Raw genomic sequence first — 27571 nt, 5'->3', positions numbered from 1 at the left:
AGTTTACTTACACCCAATTCGTAGTATCATAATGTGGACTAGAATTATAACTCCAAGAAATACGTTTTCAGTTTACTTACTACCAAATTGTATTTCCATAATGTGGACTGGTATGCTAATTTCAAAAGGTAAGTTTTCACTTTACTTACTCCCAAATAGTAGTTCCGTAATGGGTACTAAAATGCTAACTCCAAGAGGTAAATTTTCAGTTTACTTACTCCCAAATGGTAATACCTTATAGAAACAGGATTGCTAACTTGAAGAATTAAGTTTTCAGTTTACCTAACCCCAATTGTAGTACTATAATGGGGACCAGAATGCTAACTCTAAAAAGTAAGTTATCAGATTACTTACTCCCAAATTGTAGTACCATAAAGAGGACTAGAATGTTAACTCCAAAAGGAAAGTTTTCAGTTTACTTACTCCCAAATGGTAGTACCATAATGTGGACTAAATGCAAACTCCACGAGATAAGTTTTCAGTTTCCTAACTCCCAAAAGGTAGTTCCATAATGGGGACAGGAATGCTAATTAAAAGAGATAACTTTTCAGTTTACTTACCCCCAAATGTTGGTACCATAATTGGGACCAGAATGCTAACTCCAAGAGGTAAGCTTTCAATTTACTTTCTCCCATGTGGTAGTTCCATAATGGGGACAGGAATGCTTACTTAAAGAGGTAAGTTTTCAGTTTACTTACCCCAATTCGTAGTATCATAATGTGGATTAGAATTCTAACCCAAGAAATACGTTTTCATTTTACTTACACCCAAATGGTAGTTTCAGAAAGTGGACTAGAACGATAACTCCAAGAAGTAAGTTTTCAGTTTACTTACTCCCAAATCGTAGTTCCATAATGGGGACTGGAATGCCAACTTCAAGAATTAAGTTTTCAGTTTACTTTCATCCAAACTGTAGTACCACAATGAGAACTAGAATGCTAACTTCAAGTGGAAAGTTTTCAGTTTACTTACTCCCAAATGGTAGTACCATAATGTGGACTAAATGCAAACCCATGAGATAAGTTTTCAGTTTCCTAACTCCCAAATGGTAGTTCCATAATAGGGACCAGAATGCTAACTCCAAGAGGTAAGCTTTCAGTTTACTTACTCTAAACGGTAGTTCCATAAAAGGGACTAGCATGATAACCCAAGAGGTAAGTTTTCAGTTTACTTACTCTTAAATGGTAGTTCCATAATAGGGACTAGAATGCTAACATCAAGAAATAAGTTTTCACTTTACTTATTCCCAAATGGTAGTACCATATGTGTTCTAGAATACTTACTCCAAGAGGTAAGTTTTCAGTTTACTTAAGCTCAAATGGTAGTTCCATAATAGAAACTAGAATGATAACTCTAAAAGGTAAGTTTTCAGTTTACTAACTCACAAATGGTAGTTCCGTAATGGGACTAGAATGTTTACTCGAAAAGGGAAGTTTTCAGTTTACTTTCATCCAAACTGTAGTACCACAATGAGAACTAGAATGCTAACTTCAAGTGGAAAGTTTTCAGTTTCCTAACTCCCAAATGGTAGTTCCATAATGGGGACAGGAATGCTAATTAACAGAGATAAGATTTCAGTTTACTTACCCCCAAAAGTTGGTACCATAATTGGGACCAGAATGCAAATTCCAAGAGGTAAGCTTTCAGTTTACTTACTCCCAAGAGGTATTTCCATAATGGGGACAGGAATGCTTACTTCAAGAGGTAAGTTTTCATTTTACTTACCATCAATTTGTTGTATCATAATGTGGATTAGAATTCTAACTCCAAGAAATAAGTTTTCAGTTTACTTACTCCCAAATGGTAGTTTCATAAAGGGGACTAGAATGATAACTCCAAGAAGTAAGTTTTCAGTTTACTTACACCTAAATGGTAGTTCCGTAATGGGGACTAGAATGTTAACTCCAATAGGTAAGCTTTCAGTTTACTTACTCCCAAATGGTAGTACCGTAATATGGACTAGAATGCAAACTCCACGAGATAAGTTTTCAGTTTCCTAACTCCCAAATGGTAGTTCTATAATGGGGACAGGAATGTCAATTAAAAGAGATAAGTTTTCAGATTTCTTACTCCCAAATTGTAGTACCATAAAGAGGACTAGAATGCTAATATCAAGCCGTAGGTTTTCAGATTACTTACACCCAAATTGTAGTACCATAAAGAGGACTAGAACGCTAATATCAAGCGGTAGGTTTTCAGTTTACTTACTTCCAAATAGTAGTTCCATAATGGAAACTGGAACGTTAACTTCAAGAAGTAAGTTTTCAGTTTACTTACCCCCAAATGGTAGTTCCAAAATGGGGACTGGAATGCTAACTTCAAGAACTAAGTTTTCAGTTTACTTTCATCCAAACTGTAGTACCAAAATGAGAACTAGAATGCTAACTTCAAGTGGAAAGTTTTACGTTTACTTACCCCAAACGTTGGTACCATAAATGGAACCACAATGAAAACTTCAAGAGGTAAGCTTTCAGTTTACTTACTTCCAAGTGGTAGTTCCATAATGGGGACAGGAATGCTTACTCAAGAGGTAAGTTTTCAGTTTACTTACACCCAATTCGTAGTATCATAATGTGGACTAGAATTATAACTCCAAGAAATACGTTTACAGTTTACTTACTACCAAATTGTATTTCCATAATGTGGACTGGTATGCTAATTTCAAAAGGTAAGTTTTCACTTTACTTACTCCCAAATAGTAGTTCCGTAATGGGTACTAAAATGCTAACCCAAGAGGTAAATTTTCAGTTTACTTACTCCCAAATGGTAATACCTTATAGAAACAGGATTGCTAACTTGAAGAATTAAGTTTTCAGTTTACCTAACCCCAATTCGTAGTACTATAATGGGGACCAGAATGCTAACTCTAAAAAGTAAGTTATCAGATTACTTACTCCCAAATTGTAGTACCATAAAGAGGACTAGAATGTTAACCCAAAAGGAAAGTTTTCAGTTTACTTACTCCCAAATGGTAGTACCATAATGTGGACTAAATGCAAACCCACGAGATAAGTTTTCAGTTTCCTAACTCCCAAAAGGTAGTTCCATAATGGAGACAGGAATGCTAATTAAAAGAGATAACTTTTCAGTTTACTTACCCCCAAATGTTGGTACCATAATTGGGACCAGAATGCTAACTCCAAGAGGTAAGCTTTCAATTTACTTTCTCCCATGTGGTAGTTCCATAATGGGGACAGGAATGCTTACTTAAAGAGGTAAGTTTTCAGTTTACTTACCCCCAATTCGTAGTATCATAATGTGGATTAGAATTCTAACTCCAAGAAATACGTTTTCATTTTACTTACACCCAAATGGTAGTTTCAGAAAGTGGACTAGAACGATAACTCCAAGAAGTAAGTTTTCAGTTTACTTACTCCCAAATCGTAGTTCCATAATGGGGACTGGAATGCCAACTTCAAGAATTAAGTTTTCAGTTTACTTTCATCCAAACTGTAGTACCACAATGAGAACTAGAATGCTAACTTCAAGTGGAAAGTTTTCAGTTTACTTACTCCCAAATGGTAGTACCATAATGTGGACTAAATGCAAACCCATGAGATAAGTTTTCAGTTTCCTAACTCCCAAATGGTAGTTCCATAATAGGGACCAGAATGCTAACTCCAAGAGGTAAGCTTTCAGTTTACTTACTCTAAACGGTAGTTCCATAAAAGGGACTAGCATGATAACTCCAAGAGGTAAGTTTTCAGTTTACTTACTCTTAAATGGTAGTTCCATAATAGGGACTAGAATGCTAACATCAAGAAATAAGTTTTCACTTTACTTATTCCCAAATGGTAGTACCATATGTGTTCTAGAATACTTACTCCAAGAGGTAAGTTTTCAGTTTACTTAAGCTCAAATGGTAGTTCCATAATAGAAACTAGAATGATAACTCTAAAAGGTAAGTTTTCAGTTTACTAACTCACAAATGGTAGTTCCGTAATGGGGACTAGAATGTTTACTGAAAAGGGAAGTTTTCAGTTTACTTTCATCCAAACTGTAGTACCACAATGAGAACTAGAATGCTAACTTCAAGTGGAAAGTTTTCAGTTTCCTAACTCCCAAATGGTAGTTCCATAATGGGGACAGGAATGCTAATTAACAGAGATAAGATTTCAGTTTACTTACCCCCAAAAGTTGGTACCATAATTGGGACCAGAATGCAAATTCCAAGAGGTAAGCTTTCAGTTTACTTACTCCCAAGAGGTATTTCCATAATGGGGACAGGAATGCTTACTTCAAGAGGTAAGTTTTCATTTTACTTACCATCAATTTGTTGTATCATAATGTGGATTAGAATTCTAACTCCAAGAAATAAGTTTTCAGTTTACTTACTCCCAAATGGTAGTTTCATAAAGGGGACTAGAATGATAACTCCAAAAAGTAAGTTTTCAGTTTACTTACTCCTAAATGGTAGTTCCGTAATGGGGACTAGAATGCTTACTCGAAAAGGTATGTTTTCAGTTTACTTCCATCCAAATTGTAGTACGGTAATGAGAACTTGAATGCTAACTCCAAGAGGTAAGCTTTCAGTTTACTTACTCCCAAATCGTAATTCCATAATGGCGAATTGAATGCTAACTCCAAGAGGTACGTTTTCATTTTACTTACTCCCAAATGGTAGTACCATAATACGGACTAGAATGCAAACTCCACGAAATAAGTTTTCAGTTTCTTAACTCCCAAATGGTAGTTCTATAATGGGGACAGGAATGCCAATTAAAAGAGATAAGTTTTCAGTTTCTTACTCCCAAATGGTAGTACCATTGTAGGGACTAGAATGCTAACTCTAAAAAGTAAGTTTTCAGATTTCTTTCTCCCAAATTGTAGTACCATAAAGAGGACTAGAATGCTAATATCAAGCGGTAGGTTTTCAGATTACTTACACCCAAATTGTAGTACCATAAAGAGGACTAGAATGCTAATATTAAGCGGTAGGTTTTCAGTTTACTTACTCCCAAATAGTAGTTCCATAATGGAAACTGGAACGTTAACTTGAAGAAGTAAGTTTTCAGTTTACTTACCCCCAAATGGTAGTTCCATAATGGGACTGGAATGCTAACTTCAAGAACTAAGTTTTCAGTTTACTTTCATCCAAACTGTAGTACCAAAATGAGAACTAGAATACTAACTTCAAGTGGAAAGTTTTACGTTTACTTACCCCAAATGTTGGTACCATAAATGGAACCACAATGAAAACTTCAAGAGGTAAATGTTCAGTTTACTTACTCCAAAGAGGTAGTTCCATAATGGGGACAGGAACGCTAACTTCAAAAGGTAAGTTTTCAGTTTACTTCCATCCAAATTGTACTACCGTAAGTAGAACTAGAAAGCTAACTCCAAGAGGTAGGTTTTCAGTTTACTTACTCCCAAGTGGTAGTTCCATAATGGAAACTGGAATCCTAACTTCAAGTATTAAGTTTTCAGTTTACTTTCTTCCAAATTGTAGTACCGTAGTGAGAACTAGAATGCTAACTCCAAGAGGTAATCTTTCAGTTTACTTACTCCCAAGTGGTAGTTCCATAATGGGGACAGGAATGCTTACTTCAAGAGGCAAGTTTTCAGTGTACTTACCCCAATTCGTAGTATCATAATGTGGATTAGAACTCTAACCCCAAGCGGTACGTTTTCATTTTACTTACTCCAAAATGGTAGTTCCATAAAGAGGATTAGAATGCTAACTCCAAGCGGTAGGTTTTCAGTTTACTTACTCCCAAATAGTAGTTCAATAATAGAAACTGGAATACTAATTTCAAGAATTAAGTTTTTAGTTTACCTATTCCCAAGTGTTAGTACCATAATGTGGACTAGAATGCTAACTCCACGAGGTAAGTTTTCAGTTTACTTACTCTCAAATCGTAGTACCTTAATGGGGACTAGAATGCAAACTTCAAACGTTCTCTTTTCAATTTACTTACTCCCAAATAGTAGTTCCAAGGTAAAAACTGGATTTCTAATTTCAAGAATTAAGTTTTCAGTTTACTTTCATCCAAATTGTAGTACCGTAATGAAAACTAGAATGCTAATTCCAAGAGGTAAGCTTTCAGTTTACTTACTCCCATGTGGTAGTTCTATAATTGGGACAGGAATGCTTACTTCAAGAGGTAAGTTTTCAGTGTACTTACGCCAATTCGTAGTATCAAAATGTGGATTAGAATTCTAACTCCAAGCAGTACGTTTTCAGTTTACTTACTCCCAAATGGTAGTTCCATAAAAAGGACTAGAATGATAACTCCACGAGGCAAGTTTTCAATTTACTTACTCCCAAATGGTAGTACTATATGGGGGCTAGAATGCTGACTCTAAAAAGCAAGTTCTCAGTTTACTTACTCCCAAATGGTAGTACCATAATGAGTACTAGAATGATTATTCCAAGAGGTACGTTTTCAGTTTACTTACTCACAAATAATAGTACCATAATGTGGACTATAATGCAACACGAAATGGTAAGTTTCCAGTTCACTTACTCTTAAATGGTAGTTCCATAATAGGTACTGGAATGCTAACTTTAAGGAGTACCTTTTCAGTTTACTTATTCCCTAATGGTAGTTCCATAATAGGGACTGGAATGCTAACTCCAAAAGGCACGTTTTCAGTTTACTTACTCCCAAATTGTAGTTCCTTAATGGGGACTAGATTGCTAACTCGAAGAGTTCAGTTTTCAGTTTACTTATTACCAAATGATAGTTCCATAATGGAAACTGGAATGCTAACTTTAAGGAGTACCATTTAAATTTACTTACTCCCAAATGGTAATCCCATAATAGGGACAAGAATGCTAACCCAAGAGGTAAGTTTTGAGTTTACTTACTACCAAATGGTAGTTCCTTAATGGGGACTAGATTGCTAACTCGAAGTGTTTAGTTTTCTGTTTACTTACTCCCAAATGGTAGTTACATAATGGGGACTAGAATGCAACCCAAATGGTAAGTTTCAGTTCACGTACTCCCAAATTGTAGTACCATAATTGGTACGAGAATACTAACTTCAAGAGGTGAGTTTTCAGTTTACTTACTCCCAAATGGTAGTACCATAATGGGGACTAAAATGCTAACTCCAACAGGTAAGTATTCAGTTTACTTACACCCAAATGGTAGTTCTAAAATGGGGACTGGAACGCTAACTTTAAGGGGTACCTTTTCAGTTCACGTACTCGAAAATGGCAGTACCATAATGAGTACTAGAATGCTTATTCCAAGAGGTAAGTATTCAGTTTACTTACTCCCAAATGGTAGTTCCATAATAAAAAAGGAATGCTAATTTCAAGTATTAAGTTTTCAGTTTACTAACTCCCAAATGGAAGTTCCATAATAAAAACTGGAATGCTAACTTCAAGATTTAAGTTTTCAGTTTATATACATCCAAATTTTAGTACCATAATGAGGACTAGAATGCTAACTTCAAGAGTTAAGTTGTCAGTTTACTTACCTTTAAATGTTTATACCATAATTGACACTACGATGCTAACTTCAAGATATAAATTTTCAGTTTACTTACTCCCAAATGGTAGCAATATAATGAAAACTAGAATGCTAACTCCAAGAGGTAAGTTTTCAGTTTACTTACTCCATATGGTAGTACCATAATGGGGACTAGAATGCTAACTCCAAGAGGTAAACTTTCAGTTTACTTACATTAAAATTGTAGTACCATAATGAGGACTAGAATACTAACTTCAAGAGGTAAGTTTTACGTTTACTTACTCCAAAGTGGTAGTTCCATAAAGGGGACAAGAATGATAACTTCAAAAGGTAAGTTATCGGTTTACTTACTCCCAAATGTTGGTACCATAATTGATAGAAGAATCCTAACTTCAACAGGTAAGTTTTCAGTTTACTTACTCCCAAATTGTAGTTCCATAATTGGAACTATAATGCTTTCTCCAATACATACGTTTTCAGTTTACTGAAAAATAGTAGTTCCATAATGGGGACTAGAATGCTAACTTTAACACGTAAATTTTCAGTTTACTTACCCCCAAATGGTAATAACATAATGGAAACTGGAATGGTAATTTTAAGAATTATGTTTTCAGTTTACTTACACCGAAATGATAGTACCATAATGTTGAATAGAATGCTATCTCCAAGACGTAAGTTTTAAGTTTACTTACTCCCAAATGGTAGCAATATAATGAAAACTAGAATGCTAACTCCAAGAGGTAAGTTTTTAGTTTCCTTACTACCAAATGTTGGTACCATAATTGGTACTAGAATGCTAACTCTAAAAGGTAAGTTTTCAGTTCACTTCCATCCAAATTGTAGTACCGTAATGAGAACTAGAATGCTAATTCTAAAACTCCAAGAGTTAAGCTTTCAGTTTACTTACTACGATATTGTAGTTCAATAATGGGGACTGGAATGCTAATTTCAAAAGGTAAGTTTTCAGTTTACTTACTCCCAAATAGTAGTTCCATAAAAAAACTGGAATGCTAATTTTAAGAATTAAGTTTTCAGTTTATTTACTCTAAATGGTAGTACCAAAATGAAGAATAGAATACTAAATTTAAGAGGTAAGTTTTCAGTTTACTTACTCCTAAGTGGTAGTACCATAATGTGGACAAGAATGCTAACTTCAAGAAGTAAGTTTTCAGTTTACTTACTCCCAAATGGTAGTTCCATAATGGGGAATGGAATGCTAATTAAAAAAGATTAGTTTTCAGTTTACTTCCCTCCAAATGTTGATACCATAATAGGGACCAGAATGCTAACTCTAAGAGGTAAGCTTTCAGTTTACCCACTCCCAAACGGTAGTTCCATTAAAAGGACTAGAATGATAACTCCAAGAGGTAAGTTTTCAGTTTACTTACTCACAAATGGTAGTTCCGAAATGGGGACTAGATTCCTTACTCGAAAAGGTAAGTTTTCAGTTTACTTAGTACCAAATTGTAGTTCCATAATGGGGACAGGAATGCTAATTTCAAAAGGTAAGTTTTCAGTTTACTTACTCCCAAATGGTTGTTCCATAATGGAAACTGGAATGCTAACTTCACGAGGTAAGTTTTCAGTTTACTTACTCCTAAGTGGTAGTACCATAATGTGGACAAGAATTCTATCTTCAAGAAATACGTTTTCAGATTACCTACTCCCAAATTGTAGTACCATAAAGAGGACTAGAATGTTAACTCAAACAGGAAAGTTTTCAGTTTACTTACTCCCAAATGGTAGTACCTTAATGTGGACTAAAAGCAAACTTCACGAGATAAGTTTTCAGTTTCCTATCTCCCAAATGGTAGTTCCATAATGGGGACAGGAATGCTAATTAAAAGAGATTAATTTTCAGTTTACTTACCACCAAATGTTGGTACCATAATTGGGAACAGTATGCTCACTCCAAGAGATAAGCTTTCAATTTACTTTCTCCCAGGTAGTAGTACCAAAATGAAGAATAGAATACTAAATTGAAGAGGTAAGTTTTCAATTTACTTACTCCCAAATGGTTGTTGCATAATGGAAACTGGATTGTTAACTTCAAGATTTAAGTTTTCAGTTTACTTACATCCAAATTGTTGTACCATAATGAGAACTAGAATGCTAACTTCAAGTGGAAAGTTTTACGTTTACTTACATAAATGGGACCCCCAAATGTTGGTACCATAAATGGGACCACAATGAAAACTTCAAGAGGTAAATGTTCAGTTTACTTACTCCAAAAACTGGTAGTACCATAATGGGGACTGGAATGCAAACTCAACAGGTAAGCTTTCAGTTTACTTACTCCCAAGTGGTAGTTCCATAATAGGGACAGGAATGCTTACTCCAAGAAGTAAGTTTTCAGTTTACTTACTCCCAAATCGTAGTACCTTAATGGGGACTAGAATGCAAACTCTAAAAAGTAGGTTTTCTGTTTACTTACTCCCAAATCGTAGTACCTTAATGGGGACTAGAATGCAAACTCTAAAAAGTAGGTTTTCAGTTTACTTACTCCCAAATTGGAGTACTATAATGGGGACTAGAATGATAACTTCAACAGGTAAGTTTTAAGTTTACTTACTCCGATATTGTAGTACCATAAGGAGGACTAAATTCAAACTCCACGAGAAAAGTTTTCAGTTTCCTAACTCCCAAATGGTAGTTCCATAATGGGGACAGGAATGCTACTTAACAGAGATAAGATTTCAGTTTACTTACCCCCAAAAGTTGGTACCATAATTGGGACCAGAATGCTAACTCCAAAAGGTAAGCTTTCAGTTTACTTACTCCCAAGAGGTAATTCCATAATGGGGACAGGAATGCTTACTTCAAGAGGTAAGTTTTCATTTTACTTACAATCAATTCGTAGTATCATAATGTGGATTAGAATTCTAACTCCAAGAAATAAGTTTTCAGTTTACTTACTCCCAAATGGTAGTTTCATAAAGGGGACTAGAATGATAACTCCAAGAAGTAAGTTTTCAGTTTACTTACACCTAAATGGTAGTTCCGTAATGGGGACTAGAATGTTAACTCCAATAGGTAAGCTTTCAGTTTACTTACTCCCAAATGGTAGTACCGTAATATGGACTAGAATGCAAACTCCACGAGATAAGTTTTCAGTTTCCTAACTCCCAAATGGTAGTTCTATAATGGGGACAGGAATGTCAATTAAAAGAGATAAGTTTTCAGATTTCTTACTCCCAAATTGTAGTACCATAAAGAGGACTAGAATGCTAATATCAAGCCGTAGGTTTTCAGATTACTTACACCCAAATTGTAGTACCATAAAGAGGACTAGAATGCTAATATCAAGCGGTAGGTTTTCAGTTTACTTACTCCCAAATAGTAGTTCCATAATGGAAACTGGAACGTTAACTTCAAGAAGTAAGTTTTCAGTTTACTTAACCCCAAATGGTAGTTCCATAATGGGGACTGGAATGCTAACTTCAAGAACTAAGTTTTCAGTTTACTTTCATCCAAACTGTAGTACCAAAATGAGAACTAGAATGCTAACTTCAAGTGGAAAGTTTTACGTTTACTTACCCCCAAACGTTGGTACCATAAATGGAACCACAATGAAAACTTCAAGAGGTAAGCTTTCAGTTTACTTACTTCCAAGTGGTAGTTCCATAATGGGGACAGGAATGCTTACTTCAAGAGGTAAGTTTTCAGTTTACTTACACCCAATTCGTAGTATCATAATGTGGACTAGAATTATAACTCCAAGAAATACGTTTTCAGTTTACTTACTACCAAATTGTATTTCCATAATGTGGACTGGTATGCTAATTTCAAAAGGTAAGTTTTCACTTTACTTACTCCCAAATAGTAGTTCCGTAATGGGTACTAAAATGCTAACTCCAAGAGGTAAATTTTCAGTTTACTTACTCCAAAATGGTAATACCTTATAGAAACAGGATTGATAACTTGAAGAATTAAGTTTTCAGTTTACCTAACCCCAATTCGTAGTACTATAATGGGGACCAGAATGCTAACTCTAAAAAGTAAGTTATCAGATTACTTACTCCCAAATTGTAGTACCATAAAGAGGACTAGAATGTTAACTCCAAAAGGAAAGTTTTCAGTTTACTTACTCCCAAATGGTAGTACCATAATGTGGACTAAATGCAAACTCCACGAGATAAGTTTTCAGTTTCCTAACTCCCAAAAGGTAGTTCCATAATGGGGACAGGAATGCTAATTAAAAGAGATAACTTTTCAGTTTACTTACCCCCAAATGTTGGTACCATAATTGGGACCAGAATGCTAACTCCAAGAGGTAAGCTTTCAATTTACTTTCTCCCATGTGGTAGTTCCATAATGGGGACAGGAATGCTTACTTAAAGAGGTAAGTTTTCAGTTTACTTACCCCCAATTCGTAGTATCATAATGTGGATTAGAATTCTAACTCCAAGAAATACGTTTTCATTTTACTTACACCCAAATGGTAGTTTCAGAAAGTGGACTAGAACGATAACTCCAAGAAGTAAGTTTTCAGTTTACTTACTCCCAAATCGTAGTTCCATAATGGGGACTGGAATGCCAACTTCAAGAATTAAGTTTTCAGTTTACTTTCATCCAAACTGTAGTACCACAATGAGAACTAGAATGCTAACTTCAAGTGGAAAGTTTTCAGTTTACTTACTCCCAAATGGTAGTACCATAATGTGGACTAAATGCAAACTCCATGAGATAAGTTTTCAGTTTCCTAACTCCCAAATGGTAGTTCCATAATAGGGACCAGAATGCTAACTCCAAGAGGTAAGCTTTCAGTTTACTTACTCTAAACGGTAGTTCCATAAAAGGGACTAGCATGATAACTCCAAGAGGTAAGTTTTCAGTTTACTTACTCTTAAATGGTAGTTCCATAATAGGGACTAGAATGCTAACATCAAGAAATAAGTTTTCACTTTACTTATTCCCAAATGGTAGTACCATATGTGTTCTAGAATACTTACTCCAAGAGGTAAGTTTTCAGTTTACTTAAGCTCAAATGGTAGTTCCATAATAGAAACTAGAATGATAACTCTAAAAGGTAAGTTTTCAGTTTACTAACTCACAAATGGTAGTTCCGTAATGGGGACTAGAATGTTTACTCGAAAAGGGAAGTTTTCAGTTTACTTTCATCCAAACTGTAGTACCACAATGAGAACTAGAATGCTAACTTCAAGTGGAAAGTTTTCAGTTTCCTAACTCCCAAATGGTAGTTCCATAATGGGGACAGGAATGCTAATTAACAGAGATAAGATTTCAGTTTACTTACCCCCAAAAGTTGGTACCATAATTGGGACCAGAATGCAAATTCCAAGAGGTAAGCTTTCAGTTTACTTACTCCCAAGAGGTATTTCCATAATGGGGACAGGAATGCTTACTTCAAGAGGTAAGTTTTCATTTTACTTACCATCAATTTGTTGTATCATAATGTGGATTAGAATTCTAACTCCAAGAAATAAGTTTTCAGTTTACTTACTCCCAAATGGTAGTTTCATAAAGGGGACTAGAATGATAACTCCAAAAAGTAAGTTTTCAGTTTACTTACTCCTAAATGGTAGTTCCGTAATGGGGACTAGAATGCTTACTCGAAAAGGTATGTTTTCAGTTTACTTCCATCCAAATTGTAGTACGGTAATGAGAACTTGAATGCTAACTCCAAGAGGTAAGCTTTCAGTTTACTTACTCCCAAATCGTAATTCCATAATGGCGAATTGAATGCTAACTCCAAGAGGTACGTTTTCATTTTACTTACTCCCAAATGGTAGTACCATAATACGGACTAGAATGCAAACTCCACGAAATAAGTTTTCAGTTTCTTAACTCCCAAATGGTAGTTCTATAATGGGGACAGGAATGCCAATTAAAAGAGATAAGTTTTCAGTTTCTTACTCCCAAATGGTAGTACCATTGTAGGGACTAGAATGCTAACTCTAAAAAGTAAGTTTTCAGATTTCTTTCTCCCAAATTGTAGTACCATAAAGAGGACTAGAATGCTAATATCAAGCGGTAGGTTTTCAGATTACTTACACCCAAATTGTAGTACCATAAAGAGGACTAGAATGCTAATATCAAGCGGTAGGTTTTCAGATTACTTAGTCCCAAATTGTAGTACCATAAAGAAGTCTAGAATGCTAATATTAAGCGGTAGGTTTTCAGTTTACTTACTCCCAAATAGTAGTTCCATAATGGAAACTGGAACGTTAACTTGAAGAAGTAAGTTTTCAGTTTACTTACCCCCAAATGGTAGTTCCATAATGGGACTGGAATGCTAACTTCAAGAACTAAGTTTTCAGTTTACTTTCATCCAAACTGTAGTACCAAAATGAGAACTAGAATACTAACTTCAAGTGGAAAGTTTTACGTTTACTTACCCCAAATGTTGGTACCATAAATGGAACCACAATGAAAACTTCAAGAGGTAAATGTTCAGTTTACTTACTCCAAAGAGGTTGTTCCATAATGGGGACAGGAACGCTAACTTCAAAAGGTAAGTTTTCAGTTTACTTCCATCCAAATTGTAGTACCGTAAGTAGAACTAGAAAGCTAACTCCAAGAGGTAGGTTTTCAGTTTACTTACTCCCAAGTGGTAGTTCCATAATGGAAACTGGAATCCTAACTTCAAGTATTAAGTTTTCAGTTTACTTTCTTCCAAATTGTAGTACCGTAGTGAGAACTAGAATGCTAACTCCAAGAGGTAATCTTTCAGTTTACTTACTCCCAAGTGGTAGTTCCATAATGGGGACAGGAATGCTTACTTCAAGAGGCAAGTTTTCAGTGTACTTACCCCAATTCGTAGTATCATAATGTGGATTAGAACTCTAACCCCAAGCGGTACGTTTTCATTTTACTTACTCCAAAATGGTAGTTCCATAAAGAGGATTAGAATGCTAACTCCAAGCGGTAGGTTTTCAGTTTTCTTACTCTTAAATAGTAGTTCCATATTAAAAACTGAAATGCTAATTTCAAGAATTAAGTTTTCAGTTTACCTATTCCCAAATGTTAGTACCATAATGGAGACGTGAATGCTAACTCCAAGAGGTAAATTTTCAGTTTACTTACTCTTAAATGGTAGTTCCATAATCGGGAATAGAATGCTAATTTCGAGAGGTAAGGTTTCATTTCACATACTCCCAAATGGTAATACCTTATAGAAACAGGAATGCTAACTTCAAGAATTACGTTTTCAGTTTACTTACTCCCAAATGGTAGTACCATAATGTTGACTAGAATGCATACTCCAAGAGGTAAGTTTTCAGTTTACTTACTCTCAAATGGTAGTTCCATAATGGAAACTGGAATTTTAACTTCAAGTATTAAGTTTTCAGTTTACTTTCTTCCAAATTGTAGTACCGTAATGAGAACTAGAATGCTAACTCCAAGAGGTAATCTTTCAGTTTACTTACTCCCAATTGGTAGTTCCATAATGGGGACAGGAATGCTTACTTCAAGAGTTAAGTTTTCAGTGTACTTGCCCCAATTCGTAGTATCATAATGTGGATTAGAACTCTAACTCCAAGCGGTACGTTTTCATTTTACTTACTCCAAAATGGTAGTTCCATAAAGAGGATTAGAATGCTAACTCCAAGCGGTAGGTTTTCAGTTTACTTACTCCCAAATAGTAGTTCAATAATAGAAACTGGAATACTAATTTCAAGAATTAAGTTTTTAGTTTACCTATTCCCAAGTGTTAGTACCATAATGTGGACTAGAATGCTAACTCCACGAGGTAAGTTTTCAGTTTACTTACTCTCAAATCGTAGTACCTTAATGGGGACTAGAATGCAAACTTCAAACGTTCTCTTTTCAATTTACTTACTCCCAAATAGTAGTTCCAAGGTAAAAACTGGATTTCTAATTTCAAGAATTAAGTTTTCAGTTTACTTTCATCCAAATTGTAGTACCGTAATGAAAACTAGAATGCTAATTCCAAGAGGTAAGCTTTCAGTTTACTTACTCCCATGTGGTAGTTCTATAATTGGGACAGGAATGCTTACTTCAAGAGGTAAGTTTTCAGTGTACTTACGCCAATTCGTAGTATCAAAATGTGGATTAGAATTCTAACTCCAAGCAGTACGTTTTCAGTTTACTTACTCCCAAATGGTAGTTCCATAAAAAGGACTAGAATGATAACTCCACGAGGCAAGTTTTCAATTTACTTACTCCCAAATGGTAGTACTATATGGGGGCTAGAATGCTGACTCTAAAAAGCAAGTTCTCAGTTTACTTACTCCCAAATTGTAGTACCATAAAGAGGACTAGAATGCTAACACCAAGAGGTCAGTTTTCAATTTACTAACTCCCAAATAGTAGAGTTAGATAAAAACTGGAATTCTAATTTCAAAATTAAGTTTTCAGTTTACTTACTCCCAAATGGTAGAACCAAAATGAAGAATAGAATACTAAATTTAAGAGGTAAGTTTTCAGTTTACTTACCCCCAATTCGTAGTATCATAATGTAGACTAGAATTCTAACTCCCAGAAATACGTTTTCAGTTTACTTACTCCCAAATAAGAGTTCGATAATGGGGACTAGAATGCTAACTCCAAGAGGTAAATTTTCGGTTTACTTACTCTTAAATGGTAGTTTCATAATCGGGAATAGAATGCTAATTTCGAGAGGTAAGGTTTCATTTCACATACTCCCAAATGGTAATACCTTATAGAAACTGGAATGCTAACTTCAAGAATTAAGTTTTCAGTTTACTTACTCCCAAATGGTAGTACCATAATGTGGACTAGAATGCATACTCCAAGAGGTAAGTTTTCAGTATACTTACTCCCAAATGGTAGTTCCATAATGGGAACTGGAAAGCTAACTTGAAGAATTAAGTTTTAGGTTTACTTTCATCCAAACTGTAGTACCACAATGAGAACTAGAATGCTAACATCAAGTGGAAAGTTTTCCGTTACTAACACCCAAATATTGGTAATATAATTAGGACCAGAATGCAAACTTCAAGAGGTAAATGTTGAGTTAATTACTCCCAAATGGTTGTACCATAAAGGGAACTAGAATGCTAACTCCAAGAGGTAAGCTTTCAGTTTACTTACTCCCAAGAGGTTGTTCCATAATGGGGACAGGAATCCTTACTTCAAGAGGTAAGTTTTCAGTTTACTTACCCACAATTCATAGTATCATAATGTAGACTAGAATTCTAATTCCAAGAAATACGTTTTCAGTTTACTTACTCCTAAATGGTGGTACTATAATGGGGACTAGAATGCTAATATCAAGCGGTAGGTTTTCAGTTTACTTACTCCCATATGTTAAAACCAAAATTAAGAATAGAATGCTTTCTCCAAGAGGTAAGTTTTCAGTTTACTTACTCCTAAATGGTAGTTCCATAATGGGTTATGAAATGCTAATTTCAAGAGGTAAGATTTCAGTTTACTTACTCCCAAGTGTTAGTTCCAAATTGGGGACTAGAATGCTAACTTCAAGAGGTAAGTTTTCAGTTTACTTACTCCCAAATGGTAATACCATAATGGAAACTGGAATGCTAACTTCAAGAATTATGTTGTCAGTTTACTTTCTCTTAAGTAGTAGTTCCCTAATATGGACTAAAATGATAACTTCTAGAGGTAAGTTTTCAGTTTACTTACTCCCAAATGGTAGTTCCATAATGGGGAATAGAATGCTAACACCAGGAGGTAAGTTTTCAGTTTACTTACTCCCAAATAGTGATACCATAATGGAAACTGGAATGATAACTTCAAGAATTAATTTTTCAGTTTACTTTTCATCCAAATTGTAGTACCATAATGAAAACTAGAATGCAAACTTCAAGAGGTAAGTTTTCAGTTTCCGTACCCCCAAATGTTGGACCATAATTGGGACTAGAATGCTGACTTCAAGAGGTAAGTTTTCAGTTTACTTACTCCCAAATGGTAGTACCATAATAAGGACTAGAATGATAACTCCAAGAGGTTAGTTTTTAGTTTACTTACTCCCATCTGGTAGTTCCATAATGAGGACTGGAATGCTAACTTCAAGAGGTATGTTTTCAGTTTACTTACTCCCAAATGGTAGTACCATAATGTGGACTAGAATGCCCACTCTAGGAGGTACGTTTTCAGTTTACTTACTCCCAAATGGTAGTTCCATCATGGGGACTAGAATGCTAACTCAGGAGGTAAGTTTTCAGTTTTTATTACTCCCAAATGGTAGTTCCATAATAGGGACTAGAATGTTAATTTCAAAAGGTACGTTATCAGTTTATTACTCCGAAATGGTAATACCATAATGGAAACTGGAATGCTACCTTCAAGAATTATGTTTTGCGTTTACTTACTCCCAAATGGTAGTGCCATAATATGGACTAAAATGATAACTCCTAGAGGTAAGTTTTCAGTTTACTTGCTCCCAAATAGTAATACCATAATGGAAACTGGTATGCTAACTTCAAGAGGTAAGTTTTCAGTTTACTTACTCCCAAATGGTTGTACCATAATGTGTATTAGAATGCTAACTCCACGAGATAAGTTTTCAGTTTACTTACTCCCAAATTGTAGTACCATAAAGGAGACTAGAATGCTTACTTCAAGAGGTATGTTTTCAGTTTACTTACTCCCAAATGGTAGTTCCATAATGGGGACTAGAATACTAACTCCAAGAGGTAAGTTTTCAGTTTACTTACTCCCAAATGGTAGTACCATAATGTGGATTAGAATGCTTACTCCACGAGATACGTTTTCAGTTTCCTTACTCCTAAGTGGTTGTTCCATAATGGGGACTGGAATGCTAATTTCAAGAGATAAGTTTTCAGTTTACTTACTCCCAAATGGTAGTACCATTGTGGGGACTAGAATGCTAACTTCAAGCGGTAGGTTTTCAGTTTATTTATTCCTAAATGGTAGTTCCATAATGGAAACTGGAATGCTAACTTCAAGAATTAATTTTTCTGTTTACTTACATCCAAATTGTAGTACGGTAATGAGAACTAGAATGCTAACTTCAAGAGGTAAGTTTTCTGTTTACTTACTCCCAAATTGTAGTACCATAATGTAGACTAGAATGCTAACTCTAAGAGGTAAGTTTTCAGTTTACTTACCCCCAAATGTTGGTACCATAATTGGGACTAGAATGCTAAGTCCAAGAGGTAAGTTTTCAGTTTACTTACTCCCAAACGGTAGTACCATAATGGGACTAGAATGCTAACTTCAAGAGGTAAGTTTTCAGTTTACTTACTCCGAAATGGTAGCACCATAAAGGGGACTAGAATCGTAACTTGAAGAGGTAAGTTTTCAGTTTACTTACTTCCAAATGGTAGTACCATAGTGGGGACTATAATGCTAACTTTAAGTGGTATGTTCTCAGTGTCTTATTTTTGTATTGTTAATTTTATCTCAATTAATTTTCTTCTTTGTTTGGGTCACCTTCCTATATCTGTTTACATGCAGTGAAGAATGACATAGATGTGGGACGTCGTGGTCTTTAGCACCCACTTTTGCTTTCCTGATTTCTATTTCTATATCTATTGCTACTCTATTAATTCTTATGTGAGATTGGGAATGAAAGTTAAGACTGATAGACGGTGTATCGCCACCTCAATGTGAGTCTTACTTTTGAGTCACCTCTGAAACTTAGGGTGCATTTTATAATCCTAAATTATATGAGATCATCTCATAAGTAATGTCCAAAAATTTAACACAGATAGTGCATCATCCTTTCTTTCTTTGAAGAAAACTTTAATGACTAAAATAATGTGTAGTTGGACGTGTATAAAGATGTTCAGACCAATAAAAAAAAAACTAACACAACTAAATTTTTTTCGGATCATTAATCAAATAAACCCTTATGAAGATGGATATGTTTGAGGAGCGCATCAAGCATATAATGCTTTATGAGTCTCAAAAAGGCAAAAGTGCAGCAGAAACTAGAAGAAACATTCAAGGTGTTTATTGTGCGGGGTCTCTCATTGAAAGGAAATGTCGAAAGTTGTTTAATAAATTCAGATCAGGTGACTACAGCTTAACTGATGCGCCACCTTTAGGTCGTCCTGTTGAGTTTAACGATGACTTGCTGCTGGCTGCACTTGTTAAAGATTGTGTTGTAATAGTTGAAGAACTGACACAGAAGTTTAATTCAACCCATTCAACAGTTCACCGTCATATGCAACAGCTTGAAAAGGTGTCAAAACTTGGAAAATTGGTCCCCATAATTTGACAGAAGCCAACCTTAGAGCAAGAGTAGACAATTGCAGTTCTCTGCACTTTCGTGTACATAACTCACCTTTGATGGACAGGTTAGTGACTGAAGATGAAAAATGGATATTTTATAAAAATGGTAAGCGCTGCAGACAATGGCTCAGTGCAGGCAAATTGGCTAAAGCACAGCCCATAATGGACCTGCACCCTAGGAAAGTCTTGTTAAACGTTGGGTGGGATATTGTTGGTGTGATGTACTTTGAGTTGCTGCCCCTTGATGTAACGATTACATCAGATTTCCGTTATGAACAGTTAGAGTGCTTGAATGTTGCTCTGAGAGAAAAGAGGTCTGCCTTGATCAATCGTAAAAATGTTGTGTTGCACCAGGATAATTCATGGCCCCATACAGCAAGGATCATATCTGCAAAGATTGAAGAGCTGCACAATGAAAACTTCCACATCCTCCTTATTCTTCAGACCTTGCCCCATCTGATTATAATCTATATTCAAGTTTGCAGAACTATCTTGATAAATAAGAGCTTGGAACACATGAAGGTGTCAAAATTACCCTCTCTACATTCTATTCATCTAAACTCCAGGAATTTTACAGAAGTGGTATTCAGAAGTTTGTGAATGATTGACAGGAAGTAATTAATAATAATGGAACATACATTATTGATTAAATAACATTAAAATCGTTTGAAATCCCTTCTCTTTTTCTGAACCTAAATTCGGATATTCTTAAGGGATGACCTAACAGTTTATTCCCCAGTATCTTTTCAATTAGTGTAGCGTTTTTTGTTTAATTTATTTCTGTTTGGGCTTGTGTTTTGAGCTATAATAAACTAATATAATTAGTCAGAAATTTGGACTTGTTGTTTTAAACGCAGTCCTTGCTTCTGATTTTATTTACTTAGCTTTATCAAAATGTGTTAATTTTCACTAATGTATATATGTGTGTGTGTGTGTGTGTGTGTGTCTAAGCGGTTTAGTGCATTTTTCATATTTTAATAGCTCCCAGTGACACAGAGGCACGTCTGCAGATTCATACCATTAAAATCCGGCTTTCAATACCCGTGGTGGGTAGTTCACAAACAGCCCATTGTTCAGATTTGTGTTTAATTTCATTTAAACAAACATTTTAAATAATTAAATAAATATATTTACCGTTAACCTTCCGGTACATAAAATATTGAAGCTTAAAAAATTTTGTTCGTTTTGAATTTTGCGCAAAGTCACTTGCGGGCTATCTGCGCTAGCCGTCCCTAACTCAGTAGTGTAAGACTAGAGGGAAGGCAGCTAATTATTAACATCCAACGCCAACTCTTGGGCTACTCTTTTACTGACGAATAGTGGGATTGACTGTAACATAATAACTCCCACAATGCTGAGCGGGAGAGCCTGTTTGGTGTGACAGGAATTCGAACCCGGGGCCCTCACATAACCAGTCGAGTGCCGTAACCACCTGGACAAGCCAAGTTAAATATGTTTTAAACAAACGAAATCTTTATATTGGGCACAATAATTATATTTCTAGTTAATTACTTGAAAAATATATGCATGATTATTATATAGATTAGTAGTTCACTGGAGCCAACCAATGTTTTGTTACCTCAAAGTCTCGTCTGAGAATTGGATACAGAATTTTGGTTACGCATATAGTTATATCGATTTTCTAGCTATTTTCGTAAAAGTCTATTAAGTTGTTGTTCGTACACTAGGGCTGCTTGCGCTAGCCGTCCTCTACTTTAGCAGTGTGAAACTAGAGGGCTACATTTTTGTAAACGAATAATGGGATTAATCTAAACATCGTAATGTCCTGACTTTGATATATGATCTTCAAAAGCAATTTTAGCGAAATTATCGAACTATTCAATTTTGGAAAACAAGAACAAATTCCTGAAACAGACAAGTATGGAACAGTTTAACCCAAAATAAATAAATATCAGTACATCTGAAATGTTAAGTATTCGCACGCTCAGCGAATGTGTGATCCGAGAGAAGTTTGTGTAAAATAATGAGTTCCAGCATATTTGGTCCAAACCAAGATATTCTAAGTTTTCTCGGCCAAACATTGCTGCCGTTATGGTTAGGGCATTCGACCCGCAATGAAAGGATCACAGGTTCCAGGGTTCTAATCTCTGTCGTAGCACACATGTTTCCCCTCTCAGCCGTGGGAGCGTTCTTTATGACGATCAATTCCATTAATCGTAGGTAAAAGATAGGACCAAGACGAGGCAGTGAGTGGTAATGACTAGCTAGCTACCTTCCTTCTAGTCTTACATTGATAAATTAGAGATGGCTAGCGCAGACAGCACTCGTGTACAATTGCGCGAAATTCAAAACAAACCAAATATCACAGATTGTTTTCGTGTGGTTTGAGGCGAAATTCAAAACAAATTAACTAGTTTTCTTTATCTACTGATTATGCTGATAAAATGGCGCATGTCGTGTGCTGTAGTTAGAAAATAGAATAAACTGTCAGAAACCTTGATACTGGAAGAACTAGTTTCGACATAAATCCAGAAGAACTAGTTTTGACATAAATCCATGTATATTTCTTACACATTCATACAGCTCCTTTTTACAACTACCTTTAGGCGTATTGTATAAGATTCTAAATTAAAAATACATTCGATAAGACAACTTGCTGAAATACTAATTACATGATTAAATTCCTCACAATGACTTCTACAGTGTCTGACTTCATTAGCATGACTTCGTAACTACAGTGCTCAAAGGGTTAGTCAAAATATCAATTACACAACTAGATTCCATACAATGACATGTATAGTGTCTAACTTCACAAGCACGACTTAGGAACTACAGTACTCATAGAGTTAGTTAAAATGCTGATTACGCGACTAAATTCGATATTGTGATTCATATAGTGTCTAATGTTTGTGTTTGAGGAGAACTGACTTTCTTTGGCATATCAAAAGTGATGAAATTAGACTGAGGACACCTAATGATTTCTTAGGATTACCCCAATGTGATTTTTATCACTACAGTTTTGAGAAAAAACAACAACACTAGCAAACAGCCTAGATTACACTATTTCTAAGTTTACTAATATGAAAAAGAGGTTATATTTTTGTGAAATCAGTTGTAAGCTCACGTTCAAAATTCTGTTCGGTGTTCCAGATTTTGTATACTGGACTACAAGTACGTAATTTATTGTTTGTTTGTTTGTTTTTTGAATTTCGCGCAAAGCTACTCGAGGGCTATCTGCGCTAGCCGTTCCTAATTTAGCAATGTAAGGCTAGAAGGAAGGCAGCTAGTTATCATCACCCACCGCTAACTCTTGGGCTACTCTTTTACCAACGAATAGTGGGATTGACCGTTACATTATAATACCCCAACGACTGAGAGGGCGAGCATGTTTGGTGCGACCGGGATTCGAACCCACGACCCTCAGATTACGAGTCGAACACCTTAACTCAGCTGGCCATGTCAGGCCTGTACCTGCTTTATTTGAGACTAAATATCCTAAAGTGTCTTTTATTTTAAGCTTAAAAACTGTGATAGGTTTAAGAAAAAAAAAACGTGTAGCTTTGGTAAATCATTGAAGAGACTCATAAAAATCAATAAGGTGTGTTTTCAGGAAGCACGACCGCCCGTATTTTTAATTGTTTCACTTCAATATCACACCACACCCTATAACCAAGAAGTGCGTGTTGAGCGCAGCGTTTCCAGCTGAGCTTTACTTTATTACACCAGATATATTGTTGTTCACTTTTCCTGGTACGTGCCTTTACTTTGAAGTAAGAGTTTACCTAATGATTGAGTTGGGGGGCGGACAATTAATAGGAGTACATTTATTTGTTTAAGGTTGCGTGCCTCTTTAACACGCCCTCTCTTGTAAGACTATTATATTATAACTTTGAGTGAATATTGATATAATGAAAAATTTTACCCTCAGCTTTATTTACAGAATGTATTGGGATGTTCATTGTTCTCTTTAATATATACATTTTATACGTAGTTTTATTTTTCTCAAGCCTGTAATTACCTAGAATTCGAACAGTGATTTCAAGTAAGTTTATTTGTTTTTGAATTTGGTGCAAAGCTACACGAGGGCTATCTGCGCTAGGCGTCCCTAATTTATCAGTATGAGACTTGAGGGAAGGCTACTACTCATCACCACTCACTGCCAACTGTTGGATTACTCTTTTGCCAACGAATAGTAGGATTGACCGAAACATTATAACGCTCCCACGGTTGAAATGACGAGTATTTTTGGTGTGATGGGGATTCGAACCCGCGACCCTAAAATTACGAGTCGAGTGCCTGGCGATGTTGAGCCCATTTCAAGTACGAAAAGGAGAAAGAAAACAGTAGATTACTATATGTATATATGTATGTGTTGATGTCCTTCATCATACTATAATGGAACTCTTTCTTGTATGTCACTGGAAAACTCTTTTTATTACGCGTTGTAGACTTCGCTAAATTGTTATCCTGTGCGCATGTAGGTTTAAAAAGGCGGTCACGAATTTCCCGTTTCGCCTTTATTTTCGGCCTGGGATAACTTTATTGTTCTCCATTCTCTGGATGTTGATATGACGTCTTGAATACGTCACCCTTGATCTGGTGTACTGACGCCATCTATATAAATTAACAGTACTGGCTGTTGTATTTCCATGTAAATGCTTCACAGTATGTGGATGGATCTTCACTAAAGTTGGCATGTAGATTCATTAGGTCCACGGGGAAATTTTCATTTTTGAATTTAGCAGTTTTTAACAAATGTAGCACGAAGATTTGTTGGGTCCATGAGAAGATACATGCAAATTTACAGTTTTCCCTTTTGTATTTTATTGTTCTTATGGGCGTTTCAGTTGTTAATTTTGAAATTATATATAAAGGAAACAACTTTGACTTTTTGCTTAGGTAGAACATACAAACCATCTTAAATAAAAAAATCATCGATCACAAACATAAATATAGTTATATTTCTCAGATCACAAAGGATCTTGAACAATCTAAAAAGTCCAGGTAGTTCAACTCGTAAACATTGTGAAATAATACACAACAAAGACCAAAAAGGGATACGATATCAAACAGCAAGGGGTAAAAATTATATAAACTAGAAAGTCCAAATAAATTGAAAAAGATACCTCTTTCAAATTAGCAGTTCTTTTACCAACAACGTGTTAGATCTAATTTATATGTTCTACTTATTTATCATTTTATGAGAAAAACTGATAGCCAAAATTATTTTGGGCCAATTGGGAATAAAATAATCCGGAAAATATGTTCAGTCTAATGAATTTTGGATCATTTCTTACATATCTGATACATACCGTAATTTATGTTAAACTTATAAATATAAGAGGAACAGTTGTATATTATAAATTAACAAAGAGATTTAAACAAAAGCAAATGTGATTTTCTAGTCGCAGAATGAATGGTACTTCTAAAATTATCGAACCTTTCATTTCATTATTTCGTTAGATTTTCTTTGCTATTGTGATCCACGTTTTAGTTTTGTTGTTATCACGGCTCAGGAAAAAACACATTCATTTGAACAAAACTTTTTTTTGTTTTTGGATCTGCTTTGTCTATCAGATAGAGTTTCCATTCTCGTGTCTCGAATAAGTCAAAAGGCGTTCTTAGTAGGTCATTTATTGTGTATTATTAGCATTGAAATCCGTATATATATAGCATAAATTCAGTTTTAAATTATCGATACATTTCTTCTTATCGCATGTTCAGTGCTCTTCTTTATCTATTTCGTGACAATAGATAAATTTTTAATACGTTGCTTGGTATGGAGACAATAAAGAACATACTTACAATGCAGAACAATATAAAGAAATAATTAGTGAGCTTTCAAAGCTAACTCTGCTTCAAATGCAAGTTATAAGTGCTCATTAATAGAAACGTATGCCAATTTAAAAACAAAATTCTTTATAATTTATGTTACAGTAAGTTAATGGTAGCTTGTTACGCCTTTTTTTTTGCTGATAAAGTAGTGTTTTAACGAGAAAATTGCTCGAAACTTTAGACTAATGATCAATTTGTGTGACTATAAAACATTTAGATAATTCGAATTTGTAGTTACAACCTTTACAATGAAAGAAAACCCACTATATAGTACACACGTTATCATGTTATGTCGTGAATAAGCCCGACATGGCCAGGTTGTTAAAGCACTGAGGATCGCGGATTCGGTTCGAATTCCCCTCACATCAAACATGCTCGCCAATCCTACTATTCGTTAGAAAAAAAAAAGCCAAAGAGTTGGCGGTGGGTGGTGATAACTAGCTTCCTTCTCTCTAGCCTACACTGCTAAATTAGAGACAGTTAGAGCAGATAGCCCTTGTGTAGCGCAAATTTCAAAACAAACAAACCAATGTCGTAAATCAACCACAAAACTTTCCCATACCATCCTTATTTTATTCTTTGCGTGGTCGTGTTTATCATAATATATACTTTTTCGTCTACTCGATCTTTCATGAACAAAAGTTTAAGTGTTTAATAAGGAATGTGTTACAGTGAAAATTTGTATTTGATACATAACAACTGGCCTTCTATAGAAATAAAATGAAAAGTAAAAACTGTTCTTTCAAAAAAGGCTTAACATTAACATTACATTAATTTCTGAAACAATTGGGCCTGGCATGGCCTAGCGCGTTAAAGCGTGCGCTTCGTAATCTGAGGGTCGCGGGTTCGCATCCCCGTCGCACGAAACATGCTCGCGCTCCCAACCGTGGGGGCGTTATAATGTGACACCTGGAGAGAACCATTTTGGTCTTGTGAAGGATCACTTATCCACGAAATAAATCCTCAATTCTATGTCTTACCAATACTAACATATGAATCGAAAAATTACTGAAACTTGAAATAAACAGAACATTAGCTAAAGTCCTGTGAAAGTAGTTTAAGAATTAACTAGAAAATTTTCAAAGGATGAATTGCATGGATTTATGTTTCAAAACACACGAGGAATATTTCAAGTAGGTTTCGTATACATAATGAGAATGGTAATGAAACTCTATCCAGACAAGCTATCACGCAGCTGCCAAAACGCACTGGAAAAAGATTATGAACAAGGAAAACAGACACACATTCTAAATAGAGGTTCAACCAATCAACGTGGACAATATTCTAATGGAATAGAAGTTACACAAAACTGAAAAAAAAATGTTGCCTTATTTTTGATCTGTATATTATCTCATAAAGTCATAACAATTTAACTGTTAATACGTACACATAGTTTTAACAAACTAAACAATAAATATTATGTTCATAGTTTTGAGATAATTTTCGATCCTATACTTAATAATCATTACCTCCTTTTTCGTATGCAAATAAAAAAAGTAGTTGTGAGTAATAACTCTATGACTGCATAAGCTACATGTGGTAAACCGTTCATGTTACTGTTGGTGGTTTGGTCAACAGCTAGTACGTGCGTTGAAGGAACTTGAGCTTCTAGGGTTGGAGGGACTAGTACCTCTATTGTCACAACTTTTGCTTAGTTTCAACATTAAGCTAGGTTAAAACTGAATTCCACAAATTTATGTACTTAAAAACTGCTGGTATGGATAGAGGAAGCACTAATAGAGGAGCGAACAACGTTTCAACCTTCTTCGGTCATCGTGTTACTGAGCGATAGCTGACCACGTGTTTGAAGGCGGTTGTGTAATGTAGGAACGTAGAGGGCGTGCTTAGATGTTGGCTATATTTATTAATATAGGTAGAAAGGTGTTCCTTTGTATCTTTACCCATACCAGCAGTTTCTAAATATAATTTTCTCTACAAGTGGGTTTTCTCGTCATGACGGATTATAAATTCAACAAAACATGTTTAATCTAGGTGGTCAGCCAACTTCCGATAAGGTCATATTGTTAATTTACCTTGCTTTATTTGAGTAATTAGGTAGTGTTATGTTATTTTCGCTCTTACATTTTTTTGTCCTTTTTACCACCAGAGTCAAGTAATAATAATGATAAACAAGGCTTAACAGTATAATCATATGAGGTAATTCTAGAGAAATGTTTCAGTTAATT

Source organism: Tachypleus tridentatus, chromosome 1, assembly GCF_004210375.1.
Source record: "Tachypleus tridentatus isolate NWPU-2018 chromosome 1, ASM421037v1, whole genome shotgun sequence".
Taxonomy (NCBI): domain Eukaryota; kingdom Metazoa; phylum Arthropoda; class Merostomata; order Xiphosura; family Limulidae; genus Tachypleus; species Tachypleus tridentatus.
The sequence above is the reverse complement of the archived record's forward strand: the minus strand, read 5'-3'. Positions refer to the sequence as shown.